Source organism: Eumetopias jubatus, unplaced genomic scaffold, assembly GCF_037043125.1.
Source record: "Eumetopias jubatus isolate StellerSeaLion01/CBP00866 unplaced genomic scaffold, mEumJub1_p1.0 scaffold_15, whole genome shotgun sequence".
Taxonomy (NCBI): domain Eukaryota; kingdom Metazoa; phylum Chordata; class Mammalia; order Carnivora; family Otariidae; genus Eumetopias; species Eumetopias jubatus.
The window spans coordinates 35273012-35288591 of NW_028274821.1; the positions used below are offsets into that span (position 1 = coordinate 35273012).

A 15580-nucleotide genomic window follows, 5' to 3' on the forward strand; every position below is an offset into this window, starting at 1 on the left:
GGTTAAGCTAGTTACAAACTTTCTTTGGGGGATTTGACCCAGTGAAACAAACAAACAGAAAGTTTACGGTAGCAAGCTGAAGCAAGAAGAGATATAGAGGAAAGATAATATGTAGGAACAATGGGGCAGCAAAAGCTCTGAATAAACACCATGACACAGAAAAGAGAAATAATGAAATACAGTCATCGTGGCTGAAGGGATATACAGAGAGAATGGCAGGCTTATTTTTCTAATTATATCAGAGCTGCAAATTCCTGGAAAAGCTAAAACCCTGACTTCCATGATCTCTGAATTGGCCATGCATCTACTCCTTGGATTTATCTCTCTGTTATTTCTCCATTATAGTCTTCTAATATCCATTATTTAACATGAGCTTAGTGAGTTTCTGTCTCTTTCTGAAATAGTCTAAAATATTTCATTACCACAAACATGAAAAATATCTACAAAATGCCCTAATGAGTACCAAAGCAAGGTGCTTGGCCCTGAAGGGTTTGCAATATATTGTCAGAAATAGAATGTGCATAAAGGAGAAGATAAATCACAAATAATGAATATATATGTAGGTACAGACAGTCCATGATTAATAATTTTTCAATAATCTTTAGACATATCCAAGAATGAGGATAATTGTGATATATTCCTGAATGCACCTGCTGTAACCCTGTGTGGTCAGGGAGAATGTCTTCCCATGAAGAAATGTGCATGGCATTTCAAAGAGGAAGAATTCAGAGCCAGGACTGAAATATGAGAAATTATAGAAAAATGTTTTAAAGAAAGATAAGAGAAACTTAATAAAAGGTTGAATGCTAGCTAAGTTGCTGCCATTACCCTAGAATTCATCACATATATGATCTCACTTATTCCTTATGAAAAACTCTGGGAAGTAAATATTCTAAACTATAAAAATTAACTAAAAATGTATTATTTGTTTCAGAGATACAGGTCTGTGATTCATCAGTCTTACACAATTCATAGCGCTTGCCATAACACATACCCTCCCCAATGTCTATCACACAGCCACCCCATCCCTCCCACCCCTCACCACTCCAGCAACCCTCAGTTTGTTTCCTGAGATTAAGAAGTCCTCATATCAGTGAGATTATATGATACCTGTCTTTCTCTGATAATACGTTACGTGTTAAAAAAAAAAGATAGTAGGAAGGGAAAAATGAAGGAGGGAAATTGGAGGGGGAGATGAACCATGAGAGACTGTGGACTCTGAGGAACAAACTGAGGGTTCTAGAGGGGAAGGGGGTAGGGGGCTGGGTTAGCCTGGTGATGTGGTATTAAAGAGGGCACGTATTGAATGGAGCACTGGATGTTATACACAAACAATGAATCATGGAACATTACATCAAAAAAATAGATTAAATAAATAAATAAATAAATAAATAAATAAATAAATAAATAAATAAGTAATTTTTAAAAGGTGAGGCTCAGGGAGTTTGCAGTAACTTCTACAAGGTCAAGCTTGCAAGTGAAATTCATTGCTTTCTGGCTATAATGCTCTCATTCCTTTCATTTAACCAAAACACCTGCTCTTTATTTACCATAATTGTCTACTGTCAGAACATAAAGTCCTCATGCCCACTTGACTCTTGATTGTTGTTGCCTTTACTTTTATCTTGAACCTTCTAGAAAGCAAATCCCTGCCAAATTGTAAGTGCTGTCAAAGAAGGGACTATCTTCACTTAATAAAATGGGTTCTGGGCATGCAGTCGGTGGCCAAGAAATATATGTTGAACAAATGCTTAAATGGACATTTATGCTTTACAAACATTATCTCAGATTATCCTAAATCAACACTGGCTATCCACATGCAGTTTTGCTTCACTTACTGCAGTTGCAAAAAGGCAGATTTTCTTACTATTTCTGGAGATGCTAACCCACTTAAATTTTTTTTTAAGATCTTATTTATTTATTTGAGAGACAGAATGAAAGACAGAGAGCATGAGAGGGAAGAGGGTCAGAGGGTCAGAGGGAGAAGCAGACCCCCCGCCGAGCAGGGTCTCGTTGCGGGGACTCCAGGATCATGACCTGAGCCGAAGGAAGTCGCTTAACCAACTGAGTCACCCAGGCGCCCCAACCCACTTAAAATTTAAGCCTGTGGGCTCTAGAGACAGTCTCTGTATTTAAAACTTGACTGCCACTTCATAGGTGTGTTGCTTTAAGCATATTATTTAGTCTTTCTAGTCTCAGTTTTCTCAACTATAATGAGTTAATAGCAGATAATGATATATGTTTTGTGTGAATATTACATGAGTTAATACTGTGAAATATTTAAAACAGTGCCAAGAAAAAGATAAGCAATCAATAAATTTGAGCTATTTCAAAAGACCTCCAACAGTTTTCATTCAATATTACTCTTATTTTTACCCCTTAGTAAAGGGCAGGCCTTTCCCAGATCAGTTGTGACTTACCAGAGGAGTCAGCAGAACCTTACACTGTGGCTGTATTCATGTGTCTGTGTGTGTGAAGGGGGGAAGGATGAGGGTTATCTCTGTCTTGAAGAACCTGACACAAGTTAATAGATATCTTTTTTGAAAAGGAACCTTCTGTAAATGATCAAATAATAAATATTTTAGACTTTGTGAGCCTTATAGTCTCTGTCACAACTTCTCAATTCTGCTGTTATACCGTAAAAACAGTCACAGAAGGGTGCCTGGGTGGCTCAGATGGTTAAGTGTCTGCCTTCGGCTCAGGTCATGGTCCCAGGGTCCTGGGATCGAGTCCCGCATCGGGCTCCCTGCTCCTTGGGAGCCTGCTTCTCTCTCTCTCTCTCTCTGTCTCTCATGAATAAATAAATAAAATCTTAAAAAAAACAGCCACAGAAAATAGGTAAACAAATGAGTGTGACTGTGTTCCAATAAAACTTTATCGACAAAAACAGGCAGTGGGCCAAATTTGGCCCAAGGGTCATAGTTTCCTGACTTCTGCTAGAGATAAAGACAGGCAGTGCAGTGTTCAGATAATAAGTACATAGCTGGGACAACTGTTTCCCAGATACATCTTGAATATTACTGTCATTAGGGGCAGATCACTTAAACTATATGACCAAAGTTTCTCATTTGTGAGTTGGAACAAATGCTTCATGGAGATCCTTTCAGATTAAGTCTCTACTGACTTTTAGTATGCAAAGGCCTAGAAATCCCATGTAGCAAAACCAAAATTACTCTTCTATTAAGATTACGAGAATTTCCCCTCCTCTCCTTCTAACAGGAATCCTGCTTTGCCTACTTAAGTTCTCTTCCCCAACCTTGCTTGATTGATGATTTTGAGATTTTATAATATGGAGTAAATAGAAAAGGGTGGAGGTAGGAGGATAAGATGGACATACTTGCCAGGGATGAATAAAATATTTTTGTGAAAGGTTCCAAAGTGAGAAATGAGGCAATATCTATAACATAACAGAATAAAATAGAATAGAATAATTAGAATAGAATAGAATAGAATAGAATAGAATAGAATAGAATAGAATAGAATAGAAAGAATAGCAGAAGGGGAACAGTGATGTTGTAACATATTTATTCTTTTCACTGTGTCTGAAAATTGCAAAGAGAAAAGTTTGATTTTTTTGCTTTTGGTTTATTTTTGTGATTTAAATATTTTATCTTTTAAAAGGTGGTTACTTTTTAAAAATGTAATACCACGGTTATAGGAGTGTATAGAGGTGACATATCTTTTCCTTAACCATGCTTCTTTTTATCTTCTGCACAAAGGTAAAAATGTTTGCTAATCTCATAGTTAATGATGTGAAAAGATGTCAGCAAACTTTTTCTCCAAAGGGCCAGATAGTAAATATTTTAGGTTTCACAGGTCACAAAAGATCTCTGTCACATAACTGTTCTTTTTTTTTTTTAGATTTATTTATTTATTTGAAAGAGAGAGAGAATGAGAGAGACAGAGAGCACATGAGAGGGGGGAAGGTCAGAGGGAGAAGCAGACTCCCCGCCGAGCAGGCGGCCTGACGCGGGACTCGATCCCGGGACTCCAGGATCATGACCTGAGCTGAAGGCAGTCACTTAACCAACTGAGCCACCAAGGCACCCTGTCACATAGCTGTTCTTTTACAACCTTTTAAAAATGCAAAATCCATTGTTGACTTGCACCATACAAAAACAGATGGGGCCAAATTTGCTTGCCTGCAGTAGTTTGCCAACCTCAGGGATAAAATACCTATTTTCTGACTTGTCTGGGAGATTGCTCCCTTCAGACTTTTTGACAGTCTGCTGCCTGAAGTAGAGAAAAGCCTTATTTACAAATGAATGTGGCGTGTGACAAAAGTAGAAATGGAGAGAGTTCCTGCTCATTTTTCCTGTTCATTTTCCATTCACTCATTAAATAAATTTGTTGAGCACCCACACTGTACACTCTTAAATATCTTTGTGTTCGCAGAGATTTCCAGTGTTTCTTTCTTAAACACATGGTTCCTGCAGTTTCTCTCAACCTGTAATTATCAGTTCTTTATATTCATGTTTAAGGGCAGATCAGGAATAAAATCTCTACTAACAGTCAAAAGAACTCATGGTTATAAAAATGGATCTAGCTAACAATGATATCCTTCCACCCAATACACATCATTCTTCAAAATCATAGCCTAGATGAGGAAAAATATTTAACTATCTCTACTTAAAAAGATACTTCTTTTCCTCCCATGGGCTGAAACTTAACAACAACAAAAAAATTCTCAAATCTAGAACATCTACCACATAGTTTCTTCCATTTTCATAGTTCATTGCCATGTTAACATAGTATCTGGATCCAGGTAGGCTCTTCATAAACTTTCTATTTCATCCATAAAACAATACATTAAGGGGTGAATACTACTTTCAAAGTACTTTATACTCCCACATTTCAACTCAGGAAAGGAGTGGTCATGATTCTGCTCCTTCAAGATGAAAACTGTAACTGCCACCTTTCTGAATATTTCTGCTATTTATCTTTTGAAGTAGCCAAAAGGAGCCAGGACTTCAGTTAAAATACAAAAATTGCCCCCATTCCAGATCTTTGGTACAGACATCAACTACAATAATCTGACTATCCACACCACAAAGACATGGCACATTTTGTAATTAGAAGTGTTTGTGATTTTCCTTTGGACCATGTAAACAGAGGGAAATGCCTTGGGAAATAATTTTGTTTGTTCCCTCATTTCTCTTAAATATACTTGTGCACAATCAGTTCTCCCTTTGATCAACTCCATGAAGAGAAAAAAAACAGTGGACCAAAGTTATCGCTTCCACTTCCCTCTTTGTGCCCTTTTCTTTTTCCTTTTCCTTGCATTCCTGCTTAGATAGTTTGTCTCTCTCCCTCTGCAGCCTGTCCTGTTCCTTCCTTCTTTGGGACTCATCCCAAAGCGGGTCTTACTCCAGTTTTCTGGCATTGAGGACATCTTCCACATTGGTGTTTAAGAATAGAGATTTATCAGAACCAAGTTTCATTGTGGTGGCACCTGAATCATCCTTCTCATTCTTCTCATCTTCTGCATCTGTCACACCAGCATACTAAGCCAGGAGTGCAGCTTTTCTCTGCTTCTCCCCATCCTGGGCTTCACCACAATCTGTGCCTGCTTCTAAATTTAGGTGGCAATGGCCTGTATCTCATCTTTTTTTTTTTTCACTTTGGTAAGAACATTCTGACTTTCCAACCATAGTTCCACAATATCCTTGCAGTTGTTAAGAAGAGAATCTTCTTCCAAGAAGGTAAGGAGGATACCCTGTAGAGTCCCACTTCTCTTCTTCCTCGTCCTCCTGCGGGACACCAAGATGTAGGAGCCCTAAATGGCTCAGTCCACTCCCAGCACCTGGAACTATCCATCCATCTATGACTTAAGACCCAAAGCCACTGCCCCTGCCATTACCCAAGGCAGCTGCAACCACTTCACTGGGCGCTGCCCAGTGTCAGGATCCTCAAATTGTTTTCGATTATGAACTGTATGTCTTTAGTCACAAAATCATTCTGGGACTGGACCACATGAATAATGGTGGCTGCTTCTTCTTCTTCTTCTTCTTCTTCTTCTTCTTCTTCTTCTTCTTCTTTTTCTTCTTCTCCTCCTCCTCCTTCTTCTTGATAATGGCTTGTTAAATATCACACATTTCTAATCATGCCCAGGTAGATTAGTGAAGATGTCAATATTACTTAAGTCTGGACTGGATGTAATTGTGATTTTTTAAGCCTGAGTTTTGGTTGACAGACAGCAGCTTCAGATAAAACAATAATATTGGGCAGCCTGGCACTTTTATACAAACTTGAAAAACATTTCAGTATTCTGAAGTGGGGTAATACTAATGATGGCTCTTGAACAAGGCTATACCTTTGCTCAAAACATCACTAATTTAAAGTTGCATCCTTCCAATTGAGTTACTGCACATTTGAAATAACTCTTAATGAGTTTTGGATGATATCTTATTCCATTGACAACACTGAGAAATCAAAAATTTTTTTCTTACTAATATTGGCACATCTTTCTGGAGTTCTGCATTTCTGGTAGATCTCCAATCATGGTAAGATTCTGGTTCTGATTAAAGTTTTATTAATAAAAAAATACATTTTTACTATTGCAAATTATTTCCTAGACTTCAATAGTCTTGGAAGCATTCTTGGTAACTTTAATATGGGCAATTGTCCCACTATAATTAAAAATGGTTCTCGGGGCACCTGGGTGGCTCAGTCATTATGCGTCTGCCTTTGGCTCAGGTCATGGTCCCGGGGTCCCGGGATCGGGCCCCACATCGGGCTCTCTGCTTGGTGGGAAGCCTGCTTCTCCCTCTCCCACTCCCCCGCTTGTGTTCCCTCTCTCGCTGTATCTCTCTCTGTCAAACAAATAAAATCTTAAAAAAAAAAACCAAAACTGCTTTTTTTTTTTAATTTTATTTATTTATGAGAGAGAGAGAGAACGAGAGATAGGAGCACGAGAGGGAAGAGGGTCAGAGGGAGAAGCAGACTCCCTGCTGAGCAGGGAGCCCGATGTGGGACTCGATCCCGGGACTCCAGGATCATGACCCGAGCCAAAGGCAGTCGCTTAACCAACTGAGCCACCCAGGCGCCCCAACCAAAGCTGCTTTTGCAGACCAAGAGTCCTATCAGCACCTAGGACAGTTCCAAATACGCCATTGGGGAGTAAGTAAATGAGTAGTCATGGAGAGTGACTTAAATATAAAGCAAACAGTAACAAACACTGCGCAAATTCTCATTCACAAAAAAAACTAAACAAAACCTAATAGAACAAGCTAATGGCGTAGTGTATGATACCCTGGAACACTGAGCTTCCTGAGGTTTGGGGCAAATCAGATATTGCTTACTTTCGGGATTAGTCTATATATTATTTACCGTCATGCTTAAGAATCAATTGGTTGTTGTGTGGGGTGTGGGAATAAGACACACCAAGATCACTAAATTAAAATATTATTTTTCCCCCTTATCTCTCTAATGTCACAGTCTATCTGCCAGGATTATACACTGGTTACTGATTATCTCTGCAACCTTCTTATCTCTCTGTTCACCTTTGGGATTCTCCTCCATTGAGAAAGTAATGCCTCTGTAGAACATTTGCTCCTAAATTAAACTTTTATTTTCCAGGGGGGAAGGTTAATAGTGTTTTGAATGAAAACAAAACACGAAGCTCACTATTGTTATAAACATGCTAATGTTAAACCACTATCATGTACTTCTACTTCTCAGAAATAATGCTTTTTCAAATGCTAAGAGTATTCTCTGTTGTAAAGCAAAGGTCTTCTCTACAGATAATACTACTGAGAACTAAAGCAGACACAGATACTGAAATGGTGATACTTTATTCATGACCATATGCTGCTACTGATTTCTGCAGCAAGGCATGTATAAATTTATTCCTTTTTTTCTTCCTGTTTCAATGGACTCATAATTATCAAAAGTACAGCATGTAATAAGTAGATGAATGATAAGTGATCTAATATTCACTGATTGATATTCAGCAGCTACTATATTACTTTTAATCTGCATGGGTATGTGAAATATATTCATAAGAAAATGTGATTTAGAAACTAAGCATAATAGCTATTTTCTTCACTTATAACTTATATGAAGAAAGCTATGATTTGGAAATATTAGAGATATGATATTTAGAACAAATCTATAGTACAGGGAAAAAGACAATGGATCTGAAAGAAATATGAACTTAATAAACATCCACTGAGTTTGCATAGTGTGCAGTGTGCTTTAAATATAAAGATGGTTAATACTTAAGAATTTAGAGACACAAATTAAAAATTATGATGATCTCCAACCATATCAATTATTTCATCAAATATAAATGTTCTAAACACACCAATTAAAATACAAAAATTTTCAGATTGGGTTAAAATGCTATTGAAAAGAAACCCACTGTAAATAAAAGGACATAGCTAGGTTACAAGTAAAAGTGTAAGAAAAGGTATTTTCTGTAAGTACCAACCAAAAGAAAGTTGAAGTGGGCTATTTTGGTATCAGACAATGTATGCTTCTGAACAGGGATGAAGAGAAACATTCCACAGTGAAAAGTGGGTCAAATCACCAGAAAGACATAACAATCTTACATGTGTAAGCACCTAACACCAGAGCTTCAAAATACATGCAGCAAAAACTAGTGGAACTGAAAGGAGATAAGATAAATAAATCTGCAATCTTAACTGAAAACTTTGATGTTCTTTGCTTAACAAATGATAGAAAAATGAGGTAGAAAATCAGTAAGTTGTAGGAGGTCTGAGTAACACTATTAACTAACTTGACTTAATTGGTACAAATAAAACACTCCATCCAACAAGCACAGAACACCTATTATTTTTAATTGCATAAAGAATATTCACCATAATAGACTATATCATGGGCCATAAAATAAACCTGAAAAATGTAAAATAAAAGAAATTACATAAATAATGTTTTCTTTCCATAACTTATTAAAGTAGACATCAGGGGGAAGAACAAGATGGCGGAGGATTAGGAGACCTAAATTTTGTCTGGTCCCAGGAATTCAGCTGGAAAGGGATCAAATCATTCTGAACACCTACAAACTCAACAGGAGATTGAAGAAAAGAATAGCAGCAAATCTGAACAGAAAAGCGACCACTTTCTGGAAGGTAGAATGTGTGGGGAAGTGAACCCGAGGCAATATTCGGGAAGATAGACCTCAGGGGGAGGGAGCCTCCATCAGCCAGCTATGGGCAAGTGATAGAGCAGCAGAGCACAAAATCAAAACTTTTAGAATTCAGCTCTGCTGAGGGACGTTGCTCTAGTGGCCAAGCGGGGGGTGGAAACTTCACTGGACAGTGTGGTCTCAGGACCGTAGGGGTCACAGGAAGACCAGGGCGCCTTAGTACAGCAGAGTTCCCAGGTATCAGAGCAGGGAAGCGGGCTGCAGAGAGGGAGCCAAGGAGAGGGCTCTCAGCTTGGGGTTGCCATAAACCCTGATCTGCGGCATAGTCAGGCCACTGCACTTACAGCAGGGACCCAACAAGCAGCAGATCTGGGGAGACTCCCTTTTCTCCCTGGGAGAAGTGGCGCGGGAGCACACCACAGGAATCTGTTGGTTTTGGAGACTCCAAACAGGGCTGTGTGTCAGAGATAAAAATGCTCAGTCATAGGCCAGGTGAGCATGGAGTGCGGCTGGAGACCAGGGAACAGGAGAGATTGACTCCTTTTCTCTGGGGTCTCACTGAGGAGTGGGGCCCTGAGTTCTTGGCTCCTCTGTGGCGGAGATTGGGAGGCCAACATTTTCTCTTTTGTCCTCCAAAGATGTATGGAAAGCTTGCAGGGAACAAAAGCTCCCAAGAGCAAACCCCAGCAGATTACCTAGCCTGGACCCGGAAAGGGCAGGGCAATTCCACCTCCAGCAAAGACATTTGAGAACCACTGCAACAGGCCCTTCCCCCAGAAGATCAACAAGAACAGCCAGCTAAGACCAAGTTTACCGATCATGATCAATGAGAACAGCAGAACTCCAGCACTAGGGAAATACTGCACATTGAATTCATGGCTTTTTTCCCCATGATTCTTTAGTCTTTCACAGTTAATTTTTTTCATTTTTTTCTTTTTCTTTTTCTTTCTTTGATTTTTTTCTTTTTCCCTTTTTCAACCAACAACTTATCAATCCCTTTTTTAAAAAATCTTTTTTATTTTTCATTTTCAGAGTCATATTCTATCCCTTCATAGTAGTTAACCTTAATTTTGGTATATATATATAAGTTGTTCTCTCTTTAAAATTTTGGGATACAGTTTCTTCTACCAGACCAAAATATATCCTAAATCTCTAGTGTATGGCTTTGTTCTAGTCTCCTACCTGATCACATTCTCTCCCTTTTTTTGTTTTTTGTTAAATCCTCTTCTTTCTTTTTTCAACCAACTTCTTATCTTATCAATTCCTTTTATAAAATCTTTTATAATTTTCATCTTCACAGTCATATTCCATCCCTTCACTGTATTTACCCTTATTTTTGTACATATATAAACTTTTCTTTCTTTAAAATTTTGGGAGGCACTTTCTTCTAACAGACCAAAATACACCCAAAATCTAGTGTGTGGCACAGATCTATGCACCAGTCTGATCATATCTGATCATATTCTGTTTCTTGTTGGTTTGTTTGTTTTTTTATCTTTTTCTTTTTCTTTTTTTTCTTTCTTTCCCTTTCTTTTCCCCCAGTTTCAGGTCTCTTCTGATTTGTTTAGTGTATAATTTTCTGGGGTCATTGTTACCCTGTTAGCATTTTGTTCTCTCATTCATCTATTCTCCTCTGGACAAAATGACAAAATGGAAAAAATCACCTCAAAAAAAAAAAAAGAACAAGAGGCAGTACCAAATGTCAGGGACCTAATCAATACTGACATTAGTATGAAGTTGGAACTAGAGTTCAGAATGACGATTTCAAAGATACTAGCTGGGCTTGAAAAAAGCATGGAAGATATTAGAGAAACCCTTTCTGGAGAAAGAAAAGAACTAAAATCTAACCAAGTTGAAATCAAAAAGGCTATTAATGAGGTGCAATCAAAAATGGAGGCTCTAAGTGCTAGGATAAATGAGGCAGAAGAGACGATTAGTGATATAGAAGACCAAATGATGGAAAATGAAGAAGCTGAGAAAAAGAGAGATAAACAACTATTGGATCATGAGGGTAGAATTTGAGAGATAAGTGATACCATAAGATGAAACAACATTAGAATAATTGAGATCCCAGGAAAAGAAGAAAGAGAGAGAGGGGCAGAAGGTATATTGGAGCAAATTATAGCAGAGAATTTCCCTAATTTGGGGAAAGAAACAGGCATCAAAATCCAGGAGGCACAGAGAACCCCCCTCAATATCAATAAAAATAGGTCAACAAACCGACATCTAATAGTAAAACTTACAATTCTCACAGACAAAGAGAAAATCCTGAAAGCAGCTCAGAAAAAGAGTTCTGTAACCTATAATGGTAGAAACATTAGATTGGCAACAGACCTATCCACAGAGCCATGGCAGGCCAGAAAGGACTGTCATGATATATTCGGAGCACTAAATGAGAAAAATATGCAGCCAGAATACTATATCCAGGTAGGCTGTCTTTGAAAATAGAAGGAGAGATAAAAAGCTTCCAGGACAAACACAAACTAATGGAAATTGCAAACATGAAACCAGCACTACAAAAATACTGAAAGGGGTCCTCTAAGCAAAGAGAGAGCCTAAAAGTAACAGACCAGAAATGAACACAGACAATACACAATAGCAGTAACCTTACAGGCAATACAATGGCACTAAATTTATATCTTTTAACAGTTACCCAGAATGTAAATGGGCTAAATTCCCCAATCAAAAGACACAGGGTATCAGATTGGATAAAAAAACAAGACCCATTGATATGCTGTCTGCAAACGACTCATTTTAGACCCAAGGATACCCCCAGATTGAAAGTGAGGGGGTGGAAAACAATTTACGATGCTGATGAACACCAAAAGAAAGCTGGGGTGATATTTGATTTTAAAATTTGATTTCACAAATTTGATTTTAAACCAAAGACTATAATAGGAGATGAGGAAGGACACTATATCCTACTTAAAGGGTCTATCCAGCAAGAAGATCTAACAATTATAAATATCTATGCCTCTAACATGGGAGCAGCCAATTATATAAGCCAATTAATAACAAAAGCAAAGAAACACACCAACAACAATACAATAATAGTAGGGGACTTTAACACCCCCCTCACTGAAATGGACAGATCATCTCAGCAAAAGATCAACAAGGACATAAAGACTTTAAATGACACACTGGGCCAAATGGACTTCACAGATATATTCAGAACATTCCATCCCAAAGCAACAGTATACACATTCTTCTCGAGTGGCCATGGAACATTCTCCAGAATTGTTCACATCCTAGGTCACAAATCAGGTCTCAACTGGTACCAAAAGATTGGGATCATTCCCTGCATATTTTCAGACCACAATGCTTTGAAACTAGCACTCAATAATAAGAACAAAGGAGGAAAGAACTCAATTACATGGAGGCTAAAGAGCATCCTACTAAAGAATGAATGGGTCAACCCGGAAATTAAAGAAGAATTTAAAAAAATCATGGAAACAAATGAAAATGAGAACACAAGTGTTCAAAATCTTTGGGATGCAGCAAATGCAGGCCTAAGAGGAAAGTATATAGCAATACAAGCCTTTCTCAAGAAACAAGAAAGGTCTCAAATACACAACCTAACCCTACACCTAAAGGACCTGGAGAAAGAACAGCAAATAAAGCCTAAACGCAACAGGAAATGAGAAATAATAAAGATCAGAGCAGAAATCAATGAAATAGAAACCAAAAGTACAGTAGAACAGATCAACGAAACTAGGAGCTGGTTCTTTGAAGGAATTAACAAAATTGATAAACCCCTGGCCAGACTTCTCAAAAAGAAAAGAGAAATGACCTAAATAAGTGAAATCATGAATGAAAGAGGAGAGATCACAACCAACAATAAAGAAATACAAATAATTATAAGGACATATTATTGGCAACTCTATGCCAGCAAATTAGGTAATCTGGAAGAAATGGATGCATTCCTAGAGATGTATCAACTACCAAAACTGAACCAGAAAGTAATAGAAAACCTGAATAGACCTATAACCACTAAGGAAATTGAAGCAGTCATCCAAAATCTCCCAACAGACAAAAGCCCAGGGCCAGATGGCTTCTCAGGGGAATTCTACAAAACATTTCAAGAAGAATCAATACCTATTCTTCTGAAACTGTTCCAAAAAATAGAAATGGGAGGAAAACTTCCAAACTCATGAGGCCACCACTACCTGATTCCCAAACCAGACAAACACCCCATCAAAAAGGAAAATTACCGACCAATATCTTTGATGAACATGGATGCAAAAATCTCACCAAAATACTAGCCAGTAGGATCCCACAGTACATTAAAAGGATTATTCACCACGACCAAGTGGGATTTATCCCTGGTCTGCAAGGTTGGTTCAACATCAACAAATCAATCATTGTGATACAATACATTAATAAAAGAAAGAACAAGAACCATATGATCCTCTCAATAGATGCAGAAAAAGCATTTGACAGTGTACAGCATCATTTCTTGATCAAAACTCTTCAGAGTATAGGGATCGAGTGTACATACCTCAAGATCATAAAAGCCATCTATGAAAAACCCACAGCGAATATCATCTCAATGGGGAAAGACTGAGAGCTTTTCCCCTAAGTTCAGGAACGCAGCAGGAATGTCCACTATCACCACTGCTATTCAGCATAGTACTAGAAGTCCTAGCCACAGCAATCAGACGACAAAAAGAAATAAAATGCATCCGAATTGGCACAGAAAAAGTCAAACTCTCACTCTTTATAGATGATATGATACTTCATGTGGAAAACCCAAAAGACTCTACCCCAAAACTTCTAGAACTCATACAGGAATTCATTAAATTGGCAGGATACACAATGCACAGAAATCAGTGGCATTCCTATACACCAACAAGACAGAAGAAAGAGAAATTGTGGAGTCAATCCCATTTACAATTGCACCCAAAATCATAAGATATCTCGAAATAAATCTAACCAAGGAGGCAAAGAATCTGTCCTCAGAAAACTATAAAATATTCATGAAATACATTGAGGAAGACACAAAGAAATGGGAAAATGTTCCATGCTCATGGATTGGGAGAACAAATACTGTGAATATGTCAATGCTCTCTAGAGCAATCTACACATTTAAAGCCATCTCTATCAAAATACCATCAACTTTTTCAAATAAATGGAACAAATATTCCTAAAATTTGTATGGAACCAGAAAATATCCGGAATAGCCAGAGGAATGTTAAAAAGAAAAACAAAGCCGTTGGGCATCACAATTCCAGACTTCAAGCTCTATTACAAAGCTGTAATCATCAATACAGTATGGTACTGTCACAAAAATAGACACATAGATCAATGGAACAGAATAGCCCAGAAATCGATCCTCAACTCTATGGTCCACTCATTTTTGACAAGATAGGAAAAAATATCCAATGGAAAAAAGATCGTCTCCTCAACCAATGGTGTGGGGAAATTGGACAGCCACAAGCAGAAGAATGATACAGCACCATTTCCTTACACCACACACAAAAAAAGACTCAAAATGGTTGAAAGACCTCAATGTGAGACAGGAATCCATCAAAATCCTATAGAAGAACACAGGCAGCAAACTCTTCGACCTCGGCCGCAGCAACTTCTTCCTAGAAACATCACCAAAGGCAAGGGAAGCAAGGGCAAAAATGAACTATTGGGACCTCATCAAGATAAAAAGCTTTTGCACAGCAAAGGAAACAGTCAACAAAACCAAAAGACAACTGACAGAGTGGGAGAAGATATTTGCAAATTACATATCAGATAAAGGGCTAATATCCAGAATCTATAAAAACTGCTCAAACTCAACACCCAAAGAACAAGTAATGCAGTCAAGAAATGTGTAGAAGACATGAACAGACATTTTTCCAAAGAAGACACTCAAATGATCAACAGACAGATGAAAAAGTACTCAACATCACTTGGCATCAGGGAAATCCAAATCAAAACCTCAATGAGATACCACCTCACACCAGTCAGAATGGCTAAATTTAACAAGTCAGGAAATGACAGATGTTGGCGAGGATGTGGGGAAAGGGAAATCCTCCTATGTGTTGGTGGGAATGTCAGCTGGTTTAGCCACTCTGAAAAACAGTATGGATGTTCCTCAAAAAGGTGAAAATAGAGCTACTGTATGACCCAGCAATTGCACTACTGGGTATTTACCCCAAAGATGTAAAAGAAGTGATCTGAAGGGGTACATGTGCCCCAATGTTTATAGCAGCAATGTCCACAGTAGCCAAACTATGGATAGAGCCAAGATATCCATCAACAGATGAATGGATTAAGAAGAAATGGTATACACACACACACACACACACACACACACACACACACACACACACACACACACAGTGGAATATTATGCAGCCATAAAAAATGAAATCTTGCCTTTTGCAACGACATGGATGGAACTGGAGTCTATTATGCTAAGTGAAATAAGTCAACCAGAGACAGACATGTATCATATGATCTCACTGATATGAGGAATTC

The 15580-nt window shown here is 38.1% G+C and overlaps 1 pseudogene; it reads right to left on the bottom strand.

Moving 5' to 3' along the window:
• Positions 1 to 5230: 5230 nt before the first annotated feature.
• The window catches only part of LOC114212430 (coiled-coil domain-containing protein 43 pseudogene), a 40186-nt pseudogene continuing 29836 nt past the window's right edge, over positions 5231 to 15580 (bottom strand).